This window comes from Agelaius tricolor, unplaced genomic scaffold (genome assembly GCF_023055355.1).
Source record: "Agelaius tricolor isolate 1412-34295 unplaced genomic scaffold, bAgeTri1.0.p SCAF_21, whole genome shotgun sequence".
NCBI lineage: Eukaryota > Metazoa > Chordata > Aves > Passeriformes > Icteridae > Agelaius > Agelaius tricolor.
In genome coordinates, this window is record NW_027269281.1 from 14446011 (window position 1) to 14463501 (window position 17491).

Consider the following 17491-nt stretch of genomic DNA (forward strand, 5'->3'; position numbering starts at 1 on the left):
GCCGTTATCTGTTTTGATCTGTTTTGGAACTCCAAGCCATGCCATGGCTGTTAGCCAATGTTGGATGGTCGCTTTGGAATCGGTCTTGAGATGCTGTGTGGCCACAATCATGCCGCTGTACGTATCTACGGTAACCGCGAGCCACGCTCGGGGTTTCAACAGCTGGCATTGTGTAAAGTCTGTTTGCCATATTTCTGAGGCTTTGAGGCCTCTGGGGTTGACGCCACTCGACCACAGTGGCGACTTCTGGCAGTGGGGGCACGTAGCGACGACGTGCTTTGCGTCTGCGGTAGAAATCCCGCACCTTTTCGCAAGCGCTTTAGCTCCGATGTGAAGGGATTCGTGCAACTGACGAGCTTCTTTCAGTGTCCATAGGCCCTTTGCGGCGGCGTCAGCCTTGTCGTTGCCTATTTGGTAGAATCCTTTGACCGGGTCGTGGCTGTTGATATGGATGACTGATATGGTGCCTTTCCGTGAATAGAGTGCTTCCTCCAGCATCGTTGCCACTGTGGACACTGACACACCTGGTCCGGACATGGCTAGGCAGAGCTTGGCCACAAATATGGAATCAGTCACAATGTTAAGGTGTTCTTCTAGGAACAGTCCGCATGCTAGCACTACAGCTGCTGCTTCAAGCTGTTGGACCGAAAGCGTGGGGTCGGTTGCCTTGACACATTGCCACTGTTCTCCTGACTGCCATACTGCCGCCGCGGTGGAGATCTGCGATGATGCGTCTGTGAAGATGGTTGGTCCTGCCCGTGGTCGGTCAAGTACTTTTGGTGGGAGGTCGATATTGATGACCGTGAGCAGCCGAGTCCAAGGGGGTTTTTCCGTGTAGCGAATCTCTCCTCCAAAGCCTGTAAGGGCCATGGCTAGATATTCTGATATTGTTGTTGACTGCACAGAGAGCTGTTTGCGGAGAGGCAAGCTTATCCTGGAAGGTTCGATGCCCAGATGTCTTAGGGTGAGTTTCTTGCCTTTCATGATGAGGCTGCAGAGGCACTCGACTCCCGGGGAAAAGGCACGCGATGGTTTCCCCAAGACCACCCATAGTATTGGTTGGGCCTTGTTGGGGGGTCCTTGGGCTAAGGCTCCCACTCCCCCCTTTTTTGTAAAGTGGACATACAGATCGACTGGAGCACTTGAGTCCCATCTGGTGAGCATGCTCTCTGACATCTGACGTTCGATGAAGTTGAGTGAGCATACTGCTTCCGGTGTCAGGGTTTTTTGCTCCCATGGGTTCTTCCCTTTCAAGAGGTCATTCAGAGGGTCCATGACCTCGGGAGGAATCAGGACGATGTTGCGGAGCCACTGTAAGGACCCTACCAGCTGTTGCATGTCGTGGAGCGTCTTGATGTCTCGGCGGATTTTCATCTGGGGAGGAGTTATGTAGGAGCTTGTGATTCCCACTCCTAGGAAGGTCACGCACGGTCCCTTTTTTATTTTTGCACTCGCTACCTCAAAGCCATTTGTCCTTAAGGTCTCGGAGATGGTAGACACCAGCTGGTCCACTTGTCTCGTGGATGGTGCGGCGATCAGGATGTCGTCCATGTACTGCACGATGGTTACAGTTGGGTTGCTCTGCCGGACTGGTGCTAGCGCTCGGTCCACGGTGATCTGGCAGATAGTCGGGGAGTTGAGCATTCCTTGTGGAAGCATCCTCCATTGCAAGCGTAGGTTGGGCCGCTGGCTGTTTGGGAAGACGATGGAGAAGGCGAAACGCTCCTTGTCGTCTTCGTGCAGGGGAATAGAAAAGAAGCAGTCTTTGATGTCAAGCACTGCACAGGGTTGTCCTTTCAGTATCACAGAGTTCATGGGCAGCGAAGTTTGCACAGGGCCCATAGGCTGGATTCTCTTGTTCACTTCTCGCAAGTCGTGCAGGAGTCGAAAGCCGTCACCAGACCGCTTAGGTATTACGAAGATAGGAGTGTTCCATGGACTCGTGGAGGGTTCTATATGATTCTTGTGTAATTCACGGCTAACTAACTCAATGAGGGCAGTCATTCGAGGCGTTGACAAGGGCCACTGTTCGACCCACACTGGGTCGGCTGATTTCCAAGTCAGCTTGATGGGCAATGGCGGGTACGCGACAGTGGCCCTTAGAATGAATTTGTCACCCTAACATCCAGCAGGGCTAGGGCATCCCTCCCTAGCAAGGGTGGGCAGTCCGACATCACATATGCAGTGAGGGTGATAGTTCTTCCCGGTCCTCTCTCGGTGCAGAGGGTTATTGCCACTGGTTGGGTGCTCTTGTGGGCTCGGGACAGCCCTCCAACTCCGCCCACCATGGGGGCTACTTCTAGCTTCCATGGTCGAGGCCAATGTATGTCTGGGATGACGGTGACATCTGACCCTGTGTCCACCCAAAAGGGAAGGCAGATGGCCGAGTTGTCGGAGCTGTTGTGGAGACGACACACTGCCCACACGATCAGTGGGTGTTTCCCCACCTTCGTGGCGAAGGCCACCCATGGGTCCCGTTCCCATGCTTTCATGGCCAAAGCCACCCAGGGGCCTCGGCCCCAGGGAGCGGTTCTTGGTATTCCTGAGGTGCAGATGGGTTCGATTGAGCCATTGGCTGGGCGACAAAGTTGGTCATTCCCTGAGGGGGTGGAGGTGGTGGGCATGAAAGCCCTGTGCCCCATTGGGGGTTGCTGTAGCTGGGCCGCTGCATGTTCCAGGTGGGAGGAGGCTGGATACGGCCCGGCTGCCCCCTCCCTCTCCCGTTTCCCTGATGCCTGGATCTGCATTCCTTAGCTAAATGCCCTTTCTTTCCACATGCCCAGCATGGTCCCCTAGGTCTCCCCTGGCGTGGTGGAGCAGCTGCTGGTGGGCGTCCTGATTGGGGGCAGTTTGTTGCCACGTGCCCAGCCTGGCCACACTTAAAACATGCCATGACACTCGTTACTGCAGTGTGAACTGCTGCTTGAATGGGAGCTAGGTGTTCTTCCTTTGCAACGTGTCTGATCATGGCAGCTAGATTAGACCCTTGCGGCAGTGATCTTAAAATGTCTTTGGTGGCTGAGTTGCATTGCTGGCGTAGGCACTCTGCCAGCACAGGACCCTTTGCCTCTGAGGGTAATGTTGAGGAGTCCAAGGCAGCCTGTAAACGATCCACAAACTGAGTGAAGCTTTCACTCTCACTCTGCTTTATTGTGGACCAAGGCGACGGTTTGGCTATTACTTTGGAAGCAACACGGATGGCTTCTCGGGCAGCACGGGTTGTTGTCATAACCTCATGTGCCCGCAAGCCCTCAGCCTGTGCCTGGGGGGTGATCATTGTAGGGTCTGTGCCCATTAGCCTCTGTATGCTGGAGCCGTGCAGTGGATGGTCTGCCCCTGTTACCAGGGCCAGCTGCTTAATACAGTTATCCTCCCATTCCTGCTTAAAAACGATCATCCCTGCCCCATCAAAAATCATTCTGCAAGTCTGCTTAATATCAAAAGGTAACATGTCATCCCCTCCAAAAACGCTGTCAATGAGTGTGGAAACCATGGCAGAATTAATTCCCCTATCTGCAATTGCTTTAATAATTGCCTGCACGTCTTTCGGGTTTACCGGGGAATAGGTCCTTTGATTCCCGCCGGCTCCCCCCACCCGAACCGGGAACACCAGTTTCGCCGACGGAGTCCATTCAGCACACGCTATTTTTATTTTCTGCCAGTCTGTAAGCGGAGTTCGATCTTTCTCCGATATCTCCTTCACCCATGCAGGAGCGCTGTGGCTAGTGACCTTGTATGCCGCTGCTCTCCTTCTGTTAAAACCCGAATCCGAGTCGGAACTCCCTGATCCCCTCTCGAGCTCGGAGCTCGAGTCCGAGTCCGAGCCGGAAGTCGACTGCCCGGACGTTTCCGGGCTGCTCTGCCTTTTTCTCGGGCTCCGACCCCGCCCCTTCTTGCAGGGGTCCGGCCGTTCCCTCCCCTTGGGGTCCCCCCGCCTCCTGCTGGGGGAGGTCCTTGCCCTATAAGGACCTAATGTGAACTGAGCGCTCTGATTGGTTTTACGCTCCTCCGCGGGGGCCACCCCGTCCCCCCGCTCGCCAGCGCATGCATTGTTAAGTAGGCTGACTGCATTTCTGCCCCCCGTGTTTCCCTTTCCGCCCTGAACACGCGGTTTGGCGCCATTTTCAAACGCATACGGAGGGGGTGCGCTTTTATCCACCCCTTCGGGGTCCGGCAATTTTGCCGCCTCCTGCGCTTCCTCCATTAACCCCCGCCAAAATGCCCGCGCGCTTCCCCCCCCCCCCCCCGATGGTGAAGCGGTCTGCTCGGGGGAATCCAGCGTTCACGGTTCCGCGGTGCCGATCTGATCGAAGCCCTCCGCAGTCTGCGTTGCCGCGCCCACCCCCAACTGCGGCGTGGCTAATAACCAAGCCTGCGCGGCTTTCCAGGTCTCCTGCTCTTCTCTAGCTTTCTGCAGAGCCTGCACGACTCTGCCCCATGACTTTAGAGCTTTCCCTGAGCCTGAGGACATAGTTTCCTCAGTTAAAACCTTTGTACAAGTATCCCATATCTCCGGATGGAGAATGTCCACTGGGCTGTCTATCGCCCCCAGCTTAATAAGTCTCGGTATAGCAAGACATAAATCTTTTAGCTTACAATCAATCCCCCATTGAGCATGCATCTGAGTTACGACCTTCGCTATGGCTTCCACGGTCCACGCTGGTCCGGGGGCGTCCCCCCCGCTGCACTAGGCCTGCTGTGCAGCCGCCGGTCCCCTGTCCAGGCGAAATCCCGAACTCCGGGCGCTGCGATTTTCCCGGGTTTCGGCACCAGATGTTGCCGTTACAGCGTGGCGACCTGGTTCGGGAGGTCCGGCACGGTGACCCAAGGCCCAGGGTCACTCGGTCCAATGCTACATACACCAATGTGGTGGACAGCAAATGGCGTTTATTGAGGGGTCTCAGGGGTATTTATGGCTTGGGCAGTCTGTGTCACTTCCCTCTGCTCACGTCCGGCCGGGTGTGGCCAGGTACGGAGCAAAGGTCAGACTGCAGGGTGAGGGGGGGCTTCCTATCTACCCGTACAGCCCGAGATCTTCCGCACGCAGATCCCTAGCTCTCCACAGCCAGCCCATTAGGGTGTGTCTTAGCACACTGGAAAGAAATAGCAGGCAAAGGGGGCACGGAAAATAAAAAAAGTTTAATTAAATATTGCTCTCATTGGTGGCCATTATATCACCTAGAGGAGGGGGCAAGATGGCCTCCTACAGGTACATTGGAATATAATACCCTGTTACAGCTAATGTTATTTCTACAGAGGGAAGGGAAATGGGAGGAGGTTTCTTATTGTGATATGTTCTTCTCCCTCCAAAATAACCCTGATTGGCAAAGGGACTGTGGTATCAGGGCCCCCTCTGACCCCCTCATTCTGGCTCTTGAAAAAGAAAACAGAAGCAAAATGGGAGAACTTAAATGGTGCTGCTCGGCCTGTGGCATAAGACAGAGATGCACCAGGACAGATAAAGTTTATCGTGCAGCACTACAGGAACAAGAACAAGATATAGGCAACCTATTTAGCCCTCACTTGGGAGGGCAGGGGGAAAGGGGTGGAGACTTGGGAGGGGCATCAGCACCACCTACACCGCCTACACCGCCTACACCACCTATTCCACCTATCCCACCTACACCTCCTATCCCACCTATTCCTCCTACTACTCCCACTCCTACTCCTTCTCCTCCTTTGGAGAAGACACCAGCTCCAACCCCTCCAAGCAGCCCAATTGCATCCCAAACCAGAGGACAAATACTGCAGGCCCCTTTACGGGAGACAGTGATACCAGGCGGAGGAAAGATATTGGTTAAGGTGCCCGTCTCCACCCTTGATTTGGAAGCATGGGAAAGGGTTGCGGGAGATTACCGAAATGACCCAGTAAACACTGCTAAACGTCTATGATACATTATGAAGCAGCACAATCCAGACTGGGGTGATATTCAATTGTTATTAGACGTATTCACTGAAACAGAAAAACAGTTGGTTCTAAAAACAGCAGGGGACCTTGTAGCAGACCACTTTAGACAAGAACAAGTGGACCTAAAGGAACATTTTCCACTTCAGGACCCAGACTGGAACCCAAACCAGCCAGAAGAAAGACAGAGGCTAAAGAACTATCAGGACTGGATTATATTGGGAGTGGAAAGAGCGATACCTAAAACTATAAATTGGTCAGCTCTATATGCTATTAAACAGGGACCCTCAGAATCCCCCACAGAGTTCCTGGACCACCTGAGAAACACAATGTGACGCTATACACCACTGGACCCTGCATCTGATGTGGGGATACAAGAACTAATTAATCTATTTTAGGGACAGTCCATGGGGGGGTATTAGGTGTAAACTCCAAAAAATCCGAGAAGATGCACGGAATTTGGAAACTTTACTGGGGGAGGCTTGGAGGGTCTTTAGCAACAGGGAAGAGGGGTATAAACGAGGGATGAAAAACTTATTAGCAATAGTGCAGGAGGAGCGGAGAGAAAAATGTGAAAGCGGGCAGGGACCACCCAGGCAAGGCCCTCCTCGTTTAGGCAGAAATCAATGTGCAAACTGTAAGAAACAGGGCCATTTGAAGAGGGACTATCCAGAATGGAAACAGAATGGTCAAGGGAATCAAAGGAGAGGGGTGGTTGCCCATGTGCAGGAGGATTAGGGGGGACCGGAGGAGACTACCCCAGCAGCCCCTCTGGTTGTAAATCTGAAGGTGGGGGAAATGGAAAAAGAAGTAAAATTTCTAGTCGACACTGGGGCAACGTACTCGGTTTTAAATACAGCCTTGATGCCCATAGGAGATGATTATGCTATAGTTACGGGAGCGACTGGCCAAACTGAAAAGGCATTTTTCTTTAGGACGCTAAAATACAAACTGGAAAAGCAGTGGGGGATCCACAGATTTCTATATATGCCCAACTCCCCTGAGCCACTTTTGGGCAGAGATTTGCTGGGACAATTACAGGCAACTATTATATTTAAAAATGGGGAGATGACTCTGGAGGTAAATGATCAAAAGTATGTAGAAATACTGAGTTTGATATTAACCACTAGTGAAATCACGAAGGAAAATGAAATTGATGAAGGGATAATGAATCAGGTATTCCCTGGGGTATGGGCCTCTGATGTACCAGGGAGAGCAAAAAATGCTCCCCCTATACAGATCAGGCTAAAAGAGGGAAAGCAACCTGTCAGGGTTAAACAGTATCCCTTGAGGAGGGAGGATAAGGAAGGAATTAGCCCAGTAATTGAGAACTTTTTACATCTAGGATTATTAAAAGAATGTCAATCTGATTTTAATACCCCTATCCTACCAGTCCGCAAACCTGATGGGTCATACCGGTTAGTACAGGATCTGCGAGCTGTGAACAAGATAACTGAGGATCTGTATCCTGTGGTGGCCAATCCCTACACATTAACTTGCTTAACACCTGAACTAACTTGGTTTACCATTTTAGATTTAAAAGACGCCTTCTTTTGCCTTCCTATCCACGAAGCCAGCCAGAAAATTTTTGCATTTGAATGGGAAAGTCCTAAAAGTGGGCGAAGAACTCAACTTGCATGGACCAGACACCCACAAGGATTTAAAAACTTGCCCACTTTGTTTGGAGAACAACTTGAAAAGGAATTGGAGACCTGGGAGGCCCCTCCAGAGGAAGGAAAGCTGCTACAGTATGTCGATGACATCCTGATAGCCACACTGACAAGGGAAGCATGCGTGGCCTGGACGGTAAGCCTCTTGAACTTTCTGGGGCTCCAAGGGTACCAGGTATCAAAGAAAAAAGCCCAAGGAGTAAAACAGAAAGTAACTTATCTGGGTTACAAAGTCAGTGCCGGACAGCGTACCCTGGGCCAAAGCCGGAAAGAGGCAATATGCCAGACCCCAAAACCTCGGACTGCAGAAGAATTACAGACTTTCCTGGGGATGATGGGGTGGTGCAGGTTATGGATCTATAGCTATGGACTGTTTGTTAAGCCCTTATATGAACTTTTTGCAACTGAAAGCAGGGACATCCAATAGACAAAGGAAGCTACACAGGCTTTCAACCAACTGAAGAAAGCCCTCATGTCAGCTCCAGCTCTGGGATTGCCAGACGTGAGTAAGCCTTTCCTTTTGTTCTCCCATGAGAAGCAAGGAATCGCCTTGGGAATATTAGCACAGGACCTCAGCCCGTACCAGAGAGCAGTTGCTTACTTCTCTAAGCAATTGGATGCAGCAGCTAAAGGGTGGCCTGGATGCCTCAGAGTGGTTGCAGCAGTTGTACTGAACATCCAAGAGGCACGTAAATTCACCCTGGGCCAGAAAATGACTGTGCTAGTGTCTCACATGGTGTCTGCAGTGCTAGAAGTGAAAGGCAGGCATTGACTTTCCCCACAACAGTTCCTGAGATACCAAGCTATTATGGTGGAGCAAGATGATGTGGAGATAGTGGTGACTAACATTGTCAATCCAGCCTCCTTCCTCAGTGGAAACCAAGGGGAACCAGTGGAACATGACTGCCTGGAGACCATCAAGGCCACCTATTCCAGCCGCCATAACTTGAAGGATACCCCTCTCGAGAATGCAGAAATCTGGTTCACTGATGGAAGCAGTTCTGTCATCAGTGGAAAACAACATGCCGGGCATGCAATTACTACCTGCAAGAAGGTAATAGAATCTGGGCCCCTGCCAACGAATACCTCTGCACAAAAGGCCGAGATAATTGCTCTAACTTGGGCCTTGGAATTGGCAAAAGGGAAAGAAATAAACACATATATGGACTCAAAGTATGCATTTGGAGTAGTGCATGCTCATGGAGCCATTTGGAAAGAGAGAGGACTGCTGAACTCTCAAGGGAAAAACATTAGACATGCATCAGAAATACTGTGACTTCTAGAAGCAGTCCAGTTACCAGAGAAAGTAGCAATCATGCACATTAAGGCACATCAGAAGATAAACTCAGAATTGGAAGAAGGGAATGAGCTGGCGGATAGGGAAGCAAAAGAAGCAGAAAAAATTGAGGTAATAACTGAGGCGGCCCTGATTCCAGACAGGCAAATTTCCCTTGAACTTAAGCCAAAATACAACAAACTAGACAAAAAATTGATCCATGAGCAAAAAGGAAACTAAAACCAGAAGGGATGGGCCACCATAGAGGGAAAAGTAGTTTTACCCTCCTATTTATTATGGTCCCTAATAAGGGAGGAACACCAGAAAACACATTGGGGAATTGATGCCCTATATAAATACCTAAATGAAAGGATCATAGCTAGACATTTATGAGCCACTATCACCCAAGTGACTCAACAGTGTGACCTTTGCCTCCAGACCAACCCCAAGAATATTCCCAAACCAAAACTTGGCCAGATTGGGAAGGGTCATGGGGCTGGGCAGCAATGGCAGATTGATTTCACAGAATTGCCAAGAAAAGGGGAGTATAAGTTTTTACTGGTGCTAACAGATACCTTTTCAGGATGGCCAGAAGCATTCCCCACCAGGACTTCTAAAGCTCGGGAGGTAACTAAGGTATTGGTACAGGAAATCATACCACACTTTGGAGTCCCAGCCACAGTCTCCTCAGATAGAGGACCACATTTTATTGCAAAATTAGTGCAACAGGTTCGCCAATATTTGGGCATAGACTGGCAACTTCACAACCCATATAACCCACAATCAAGTGGTCAGGTGGAGAAAATGAATAATTTTATCAAAAAACAAATTGTACAATTGGGACAAGAGGCTAATTTGCCATGGCCTCAATCCCTCCCATTAGCACTACTGCGGATTCGAACCAAACCCAGCACTAAAGAAAAGCTGAGTCCCTTTGAAATGCTTTATGGGAGACCATATGGGGTGCAGAAGGGAATGTCTACCCAGGACATATCGCTAACCTCCTATGTGATCCCTCTAAATAAACAACTTAGAGCAATCAAAAAATATGTGGCTGGAACTCGGGGTACAGGGCTCGATGCACCAGTACATGACGTACAACCTGGAGACTATGTATATGTTAAGTCTCTTACAGAGAAGGCCCTGGAACCACAATGGGAGGGACCATACCAAGTGCTCCTTACTACCTTCACTGCAATCAAGATTAAGGAACAAAGTGCTTGGATACACCACAGCTGTGTTAAGAAGGCTCCAGAAGCCCCTTGGAGAATAACACCGGGTGATGGTGAACTGAAACTGAAACTTACTCGGACAAAATGAATGTATCATGGTGGGTGGGAATTTTTGCTGAAGTATTGTTTACAGTCATAGTTGTAATGCAAAAATTAGAAAGTACTCCTTGCCAGAGCAATGCTGAATGGCCTTGGTCCCAAGCCTTTACTCAATACACCGGTTCCATGGGGAAACCTTCTGATTTAAAAGGTTTAAACCTAATAACTCTGGTCATGCACAGTAACCAAATATATAAAAAGCAGGAGTGGCAGAAACAGAGGTTGTGGTCACTTCAAGGGACCATAGGGGAGGTAATTAAGATAGGGTGTTGTCATGGTTTGACACTGGCACAATGCCAGTGCCCCCATGAGAATACCCTCTCTCTAGTTTCTGCTGTGAGATGTGACCAGGAATAAGCAAAGCAGGCTCCCACTTAGAAAAAAAAAATTAACTAAACTACAAGGGAAAGGGAAAAAAAGAAACACACAAGGAAAATGAAAACTTCACAAATACATTTCCTCCTCCTCCCCACCAAATTCCCAATACAATACATCCCCCAAATCATCGACTCTCAGTCCATCACCACCCTTCAGATAATCAATTTTCAGTTCATCAAGAGGAGAGGAGTTCTTCTTGTGCCATAGGCTTCCCCTGGAAACACCGTTGAAACCTCGTGTGTTTCCATGTCACTCATGGCACCGCCCGGAGAACATCTGCCATCGTGACCGCTTCCTTCCATGTCCAGTGCTCTCACCACTGCACATGGACCAGAGCTGCTTCTAGGGTCGTCCTTTTAAGGATGCTTTGTCCCATTCCAAAAAGAGCACAGTCTCACCTTTGGGACACCTGTCCCCCCCATATTTTTTCACCCCCTGGGGCCGAGGGGTACCAACACTGAACCCTCTTGGCTCTGAGCCATTGCCTCCCCTTGGATGCAGTCTCTGTGTCACAAGGAACATGGTTCTGTCCATGGCTATACAAGAAAAGTCCAGCTAAAGCCACTCCATCATCTCTTCCTGTCGCAGACATCTTTCATAAAAAATCCTTTCTTAGGATTTTTCCTTGTGAGAAGCTGCAGTTTCAGCAACCAAAAGTAAACAATGGTTATCTGCTGCTGTGGAATGCAACAGATAGACCCGTGATTGGTCTCCTGTGGATGTTTGGATTTCCTGACCACTCATGGCAGAGCTGGCTCTTGCTCTCTGTCTGAGACACAGATCTTTGTTATTCATTCTATTCTATTCTTAGCTTAGCTAGCTTCTGAAGAAACCTTTTCCTTTCTATTTCTTTTTAGTATAGTCTTAATGTAACATATATCATAAAATAATAAATCAAGCCTTCTGATCATGGAGTGAACATTCTCGTCTCCTCTTCATCCTGAAAACCCTTGTGACCACGGTCAAAATTGGTGACCCCTCGACTGAGGAGGACAATCATCACTTGGTGAGACCACCAGAGGACCATTGCTGCACTGGGTAAACCCCGAATGTGTGGCATTGATGGTTGCTTCACAAGTGACCGCAGAAGTGGATTCTAGCCAGGAGCTGAAGAACTGAAGATCCGAATTTGGACAGAGTTCACAGCAAGGCTGACCACAAAGAGAACCTTCTGAAAAGCCTCCAGGAAGATGTTCAGAAAGCTCAGCAGCACCGTGCAGATAGCCAGAGAGTCCTGGAGACTGTCACAAGGTACTGTTGGTTTTTCCCCTCCTAAAGATGAGGCCATTCGCAGTTTGTGGCTGCTAATCTGGAGGACTTCTCCCTTAGAGGATGAGGTTCCATTCTCCCCTTCAGAGGAGAAACTTATTGCCCTCTGGCAAAAATGGGGTGAAGAGGACGGAATTCTCCTGTTGGAGACAGATTTCTATGAGTTTTTTCGATGGGCAAAGCTCTTTGGGTTTTTTACGAATGTGCTATATGCCCTCGATATGTTCGTCTGGGAGTGTATGGGCTCCATTTTCCAATTCTTTTTATACCGTGGGTTCGGATGCCCCTCGATTTATCCAACCTTTTTGAAGCTCTTTCTAGTCTTGAAACGGAGAGCAGCTGTTTTTCCCTGGATTGCTACCTGCAAGGGGAAAGCCCCGTTCCCCCCAATTCCGGGGGAAGACCCTTTGGAGGGGGACGATGTGCTGCTTTCCAGCCCCCCTGAACCACAGTGGGGGGGCGAAGTTTCGCCCGCAGCCAAAGTTTTTTTTACTGTGTCTTCGGAGCATGCTCAGACGGAGCCGTTTTTTCCCCCCTCCCGTTGCTCTCAGGGGGGATGGGAGTGGGCGGCGCCGCCCTGGCCGGCGCCGCGAGCGCCTCTCCAACCCGCCCCGCGCGTGCCGGCGCTTCCCCGCGCGGCCACTCCCGCAGCTGTCCCTCCGGCAGAGCCTGTGGGCGCTCCGGCCGTGGTTCCGCCGGCTTCCCCGCCTGCATCTGAGACCTCAGAAACACTTCTTCCCGCGGCTGCGCTGATGTTGCTAGGCAACAGCGATCCACCGCTCCCCCCGGCCGTCCCGCTGCCTCCCGTGCGGACTCCGCCGCCTTCTGCGACTGCGCTTCCGTGGCCGATGTCAGAGCCCGGCGCAGAAGATGCTGCCAACCCCGTGCCGCCCCCACCACTCCCGCCCCCTCCCCAGGCGGCCCCGCTGCCCGCCCTGGCAGTTCTGCTGCCTGCGGGGACTCCGTCCTCCGTGTCTGTGTCAGAGGCTGCCCTGGAGCCGGCGGCAGCTGCAGCGGCGCCTCCTGCATCCAGTGTGACTTCCTCCCCGAGTTTTTCGGGTTGTCCCAGGGCTGCCCCTACGGGGGGAGCTGGGACGGGGAAGAGGGCATCAGCCTGTCCTTCCGTGGAGGAGGCATGGCCCGACAGCTGGCTGTGGGTGCAGCCCGGCTGCCTGTTTTCAAGATCAGCATTTTTGGCGGGTTGGGGGGTGTTTGGTCCGGGGTTTCCCCCTGGGGGATGCGAATCTCTCTGCCGCCCCTCGCGCGCCCCAGTGGCGAGGGGGAGGTGGGTCCCAAAAGTTCTGCCTCGGGTCCCCAGCCCAGAGGGGGTGGAGGTGGTGCCGTGAGGCAGATGGGAGGAACACCTGGTGCATTTGCATTGCAGAGGCAGAGGGCACAGCAGGAAGTGAGCACCGCTTGTCTGCTGTGGGGAAAGGACATCCCCAGACCCGAGACGAAGTTTCTCGGGACAGCTTCTGTCTTCCCATTGCCGGCATGCCTCGGTGATTTTGGCGAAAGGAAGCATTTGGTCACCCCTTCTGCCATTGTACTGGCAGCAGGGTGTGGGTCTGTGCCAATGCAGAGCCTGCCTCGGGGGCTGGGCCTGGGCTGTCTGGCTTGGTTGCTTGGGCCAGGGCCACCTCCCGGCCTCCTGTTGGGTTTGGGGGCTTTGCTTCCCCCTTCTGGTCCTGGGCCACCTTTCTGTGGGCCAGGTCTGGGGTTCCTGATCCTTCCACATGTGCCAGGGCCCCCAAGGGCCTCTCTCTGGCTCCTGTGCTGCTGCTGCTCTTTCCGACAAGACAAAAAAAACCAAAACAAAACAAAAAAAAACAACAAAAAAAAACCCCAAAAAAACCCAAAAAAACCCCCCAAAAATTAAATTAAATAAAAAAGGGTGAAAGAGCTGGCAGCAGCTCAGAGGTATTGAGGAGCTAGGGATTGGCTTCAGCCCAAGTTGTTCAATGAAGGGCTATGGCAAGACATTTCAGAAATTTTCTCAAAATTGTTTGAAGACTGTCAATGGACTTTTGATAACTATTGATGGACTTTTCTGTAGCAAGCCTGTTTCAGGACCAAAAGAAACTTTCAGATATGGCAAAGAGAAACATCTTCAGACCATGGACTTTTCCTGAAACTCAGCTGCTTGGACTTGAATTTTCTTTGCATTGTTTTTGCATTTTCTTATATTATAAAATTGTTTTAGTGATATGATAGAATTTTATGTTCTACAGGTGAAGAAATTCCCTGTTCATTCCACAGGAGCACTTGATTGAAGTTTGATTGGCAACAGATAACCTGTCAAGTGTTTGTCTTTTCCTCGGCATGAGTACAGCAGAGAAAATTACAAACACTTTTTCCTTTTAATTTAACTAAATAAAAAAAGGTGACATGTCGCAGACATCTTTAATGAAAAATCCTTTCTTAGGATTTTTCCTTGTGAGAAGCTGCAGTTTCAGCAACCAAAAGTAAACAATGGTTATCTGCTGCTGTGGAATGCAACAGGCTCATCCATGATTGGTCTCCTGTGGATGTTTGGATTTCCTGACCACTCATGGCAGAGCTGGCTCTTGCTCTCTGTCTGAGACACAGATCTTTGTTATTCATTCTATTCTATTCTTAGCTTAGCTAGCTTCTGAAGAAACCTTTTCCTTTCTATTTCTTTTTAGTATAGTCTTAATGTAACATATATCATAAAATAATAAATCAAGCCTTCTGATCATGGAGTGAACATTCTTGTCTCTTCTTCATCCTGAAAACCCTTGTGACCACGGTCACATCTTCCCACCTAAGATTCTTTTCTACTTTTCCGCATCTTTCACTTGCACGAACCTTCATCATACTTTCCCATTTCTTCCTCTATTTCATCTCTATCTCTCTTCTAGGAAGGTTAATGTTCTGCAAAGTTTTCATTGACCAAAAAAGGGTTAAAAGCTCCCACAAGCGGCCGGACACCTTCTTGCTGCACCCCCCCCTTCTTCTCCTTCTCAGCCGTGCTGCTGCTGCCGGCACATATTTTCAAGGTAGCACAGTCCAGGCACAGGCTGTACTCTCTCTCTCTCCTGGGGGGGGGTTGCCTGATGCCTCCTGGTGCTTCTCCCACCCTTCCATCCTCGGGGCCTCTTCACCTCCCTTCTCTGTCCAAGGCCCGGCCTACCTCACCCGGCCGCATGGCTGGCCCTCCCCCGCCCAGCAGCAGCAGCTGGATGGGAGAGAGATACAAACTCTTTCCCTGCCAGAACCCAAGAGCGCCTCCCAGGGGGAGAGCCCTGCTTTTAACCCCGTGTTCTCAGAGGCGGACCCAATGTCCCCATTAGGTGCCAATATTAAAATCTGAGCACCCATTGGCCTGACCACAGCATCCCAGAAAACATATTTCCTGTCAAACCACCACAGGTGTCAAATAATTAATGGAACTACCTACAGTAAAGCAACCCAAATCAGTGTGAATAAACCCTGGAAGGTTTGCAATTGTCCAAATGAATTAGACTGTTGGTACAACTTCCCATTAAGACAAACTGTTGACGTGGTTTGCCTCTGGGCACGCAACACTATTGGGCTATCTTTCAAATTTAAAATAAGCACTATAGCCAAGCCCGTTACAACCCAACCCAGCACTCAAGCACAAACCCAAAATATGCCATTTAAGCTTGAACCTAAGTTTTATGAAATCGGCCCATATGTAATAAGGAATATGGGTCGACAACAACTGTTATTTAACCCAGAATGGTCCCTTAAACGTGTCGAACTGTTGATGCAAACCAATATCTCAATGGTTCCGCCAGCTTGCTCCCCCTTCCTAAGGTCCTCCTTCAAGGGATGGACAAAATGGCTACAAAAACAAGTACACCTCAGAGACAGAACACGAAGGGATTTAACCGGGATATTAGGGACCGGGTTAGGGGTTTTGAATGGGATTGACTCCAAAATATTAATGAACAAATTAGCTGCAGCAACTAGCAATCTGATAAAATTAAAACAGCCTTTACAGTCGTCTCTATTGGCATTGGGAAATAGTCAGTGGCAAGTCTCAAGGGTGCTGCCAAGATGGAGAGAAATTGAAGATCAAGATCATATCTTACTAGTAGATGCATTAAAGGTGGCACAGGATAACATATCTTTAGCCCTTAGCTGTATACAAACACAATTATGGATACAATCAACAGCTGCTTTAATCATAAGAGAAGGAAGTGAAGGGGTGTTTCCAACTGAGGTACGAAAGGTTGTCTGGGACAGTGCTACAGACTTCGAGAGAGATTTCCAGTCTTGGTGGACCATGGTAAATTTTACATATAATCCCACCACTAACACAGCTACTGCCTTTGTGCTCACTATATGTAATGCCACAGTCCACGCTATTCACCTCATTGTTGCCTTAGGGTTAAGTCATGAGAAGTCGGTATTATACCCCTCAGAACATAGGGTATGGGCTTGGAAAATCCAGGAGAAATAGCAAACCGTGAACCTGGAACCTTGCATTGCTCAAGAACAACGGGGATTCATCAGTGAGAGTAATTTGATTAGTGCTCAGGACATATGCCTTGACACTGACCAAGGCATTTGTCACTCTGAGATCTACCCAGATACCAACCAACAAACTGTACTGGTGTGTATAGGTGATGGCTGTCTGTGTTTAAGGACTGTGTGTGATATCATAGAAATTGATAAAAACAAGGTCCCCTTATCCGTTAAGAATAATTCCAATTTTTGTATTTGCAACTTTATTAAGATTACTGGGTGTGACTTTGTATATTCAGCACCAGTCATATCCCACCAGTTAATAAAATCAAACTATACAACATACAAGTTACCACCCACACCCATTGGAATGAATTTAACCCTAGTAAAACAATTAATGAAACATCAGGATCTAATCAAAATTGTAGAGGAGATTCAAAAGAATGGGCAGAGAACTCTGGTAACTGTCCATCACGACATAACCTAAATAAATGGAGTCCTGCAAAGAGTAAAACAAGACACAAGTCATAACTGGTGGGATGCACTCTTTAGATGGTCACCAACCACAACTGGGATTTTGAACACTTTATGTTATACCATTATAGTTTTATTAATTTTAGTTACTATAAGTTTAATAATGTCTATTTTAACACTCATGTGGAATTGGAGAATGTTGAGACGTGTGGCCATTTTGACTTCACTCTCTAGGACTTATGGAATCCTGCTGAAAGAGAGCTGTCTTGATAGTAGGTCAAAATTTGGATCAAGACCCCCATAGTAAAAGAATTTACTATATTTTAAGAAAAGGGGGGACTGAAATAGAGATTTTTGGAGTTCACTTGAATTAGCAATATGAATTAAGCATTTTTAAGTTTAGCCTGTAGAACTATGTATTGAATTTTAACCTTTTTACTTAAGAAACCTCTGCCATGGTACAAAGGGCATAGGAAAATGCAAATTTCTGAAGCTTCTTGCATAAAGAACAATACCAGAGAAGACCAAGGGATGCAAGGAGCCCAGATAAAGGGACTCCATCTCCAAACTAATCAAGGCCGACAGACGTACTCAGATAAGCACCAAGGGACCAAAAGCACATGCGCAAAGGAGAAAAGTTCAAAAGTTCAGTCATGAGGAAGACCACAATCTTCAGCCTCAGAGACCACAGAGACCCCTGTGTGACCACCACAGCAAACAACACATGTCCAGA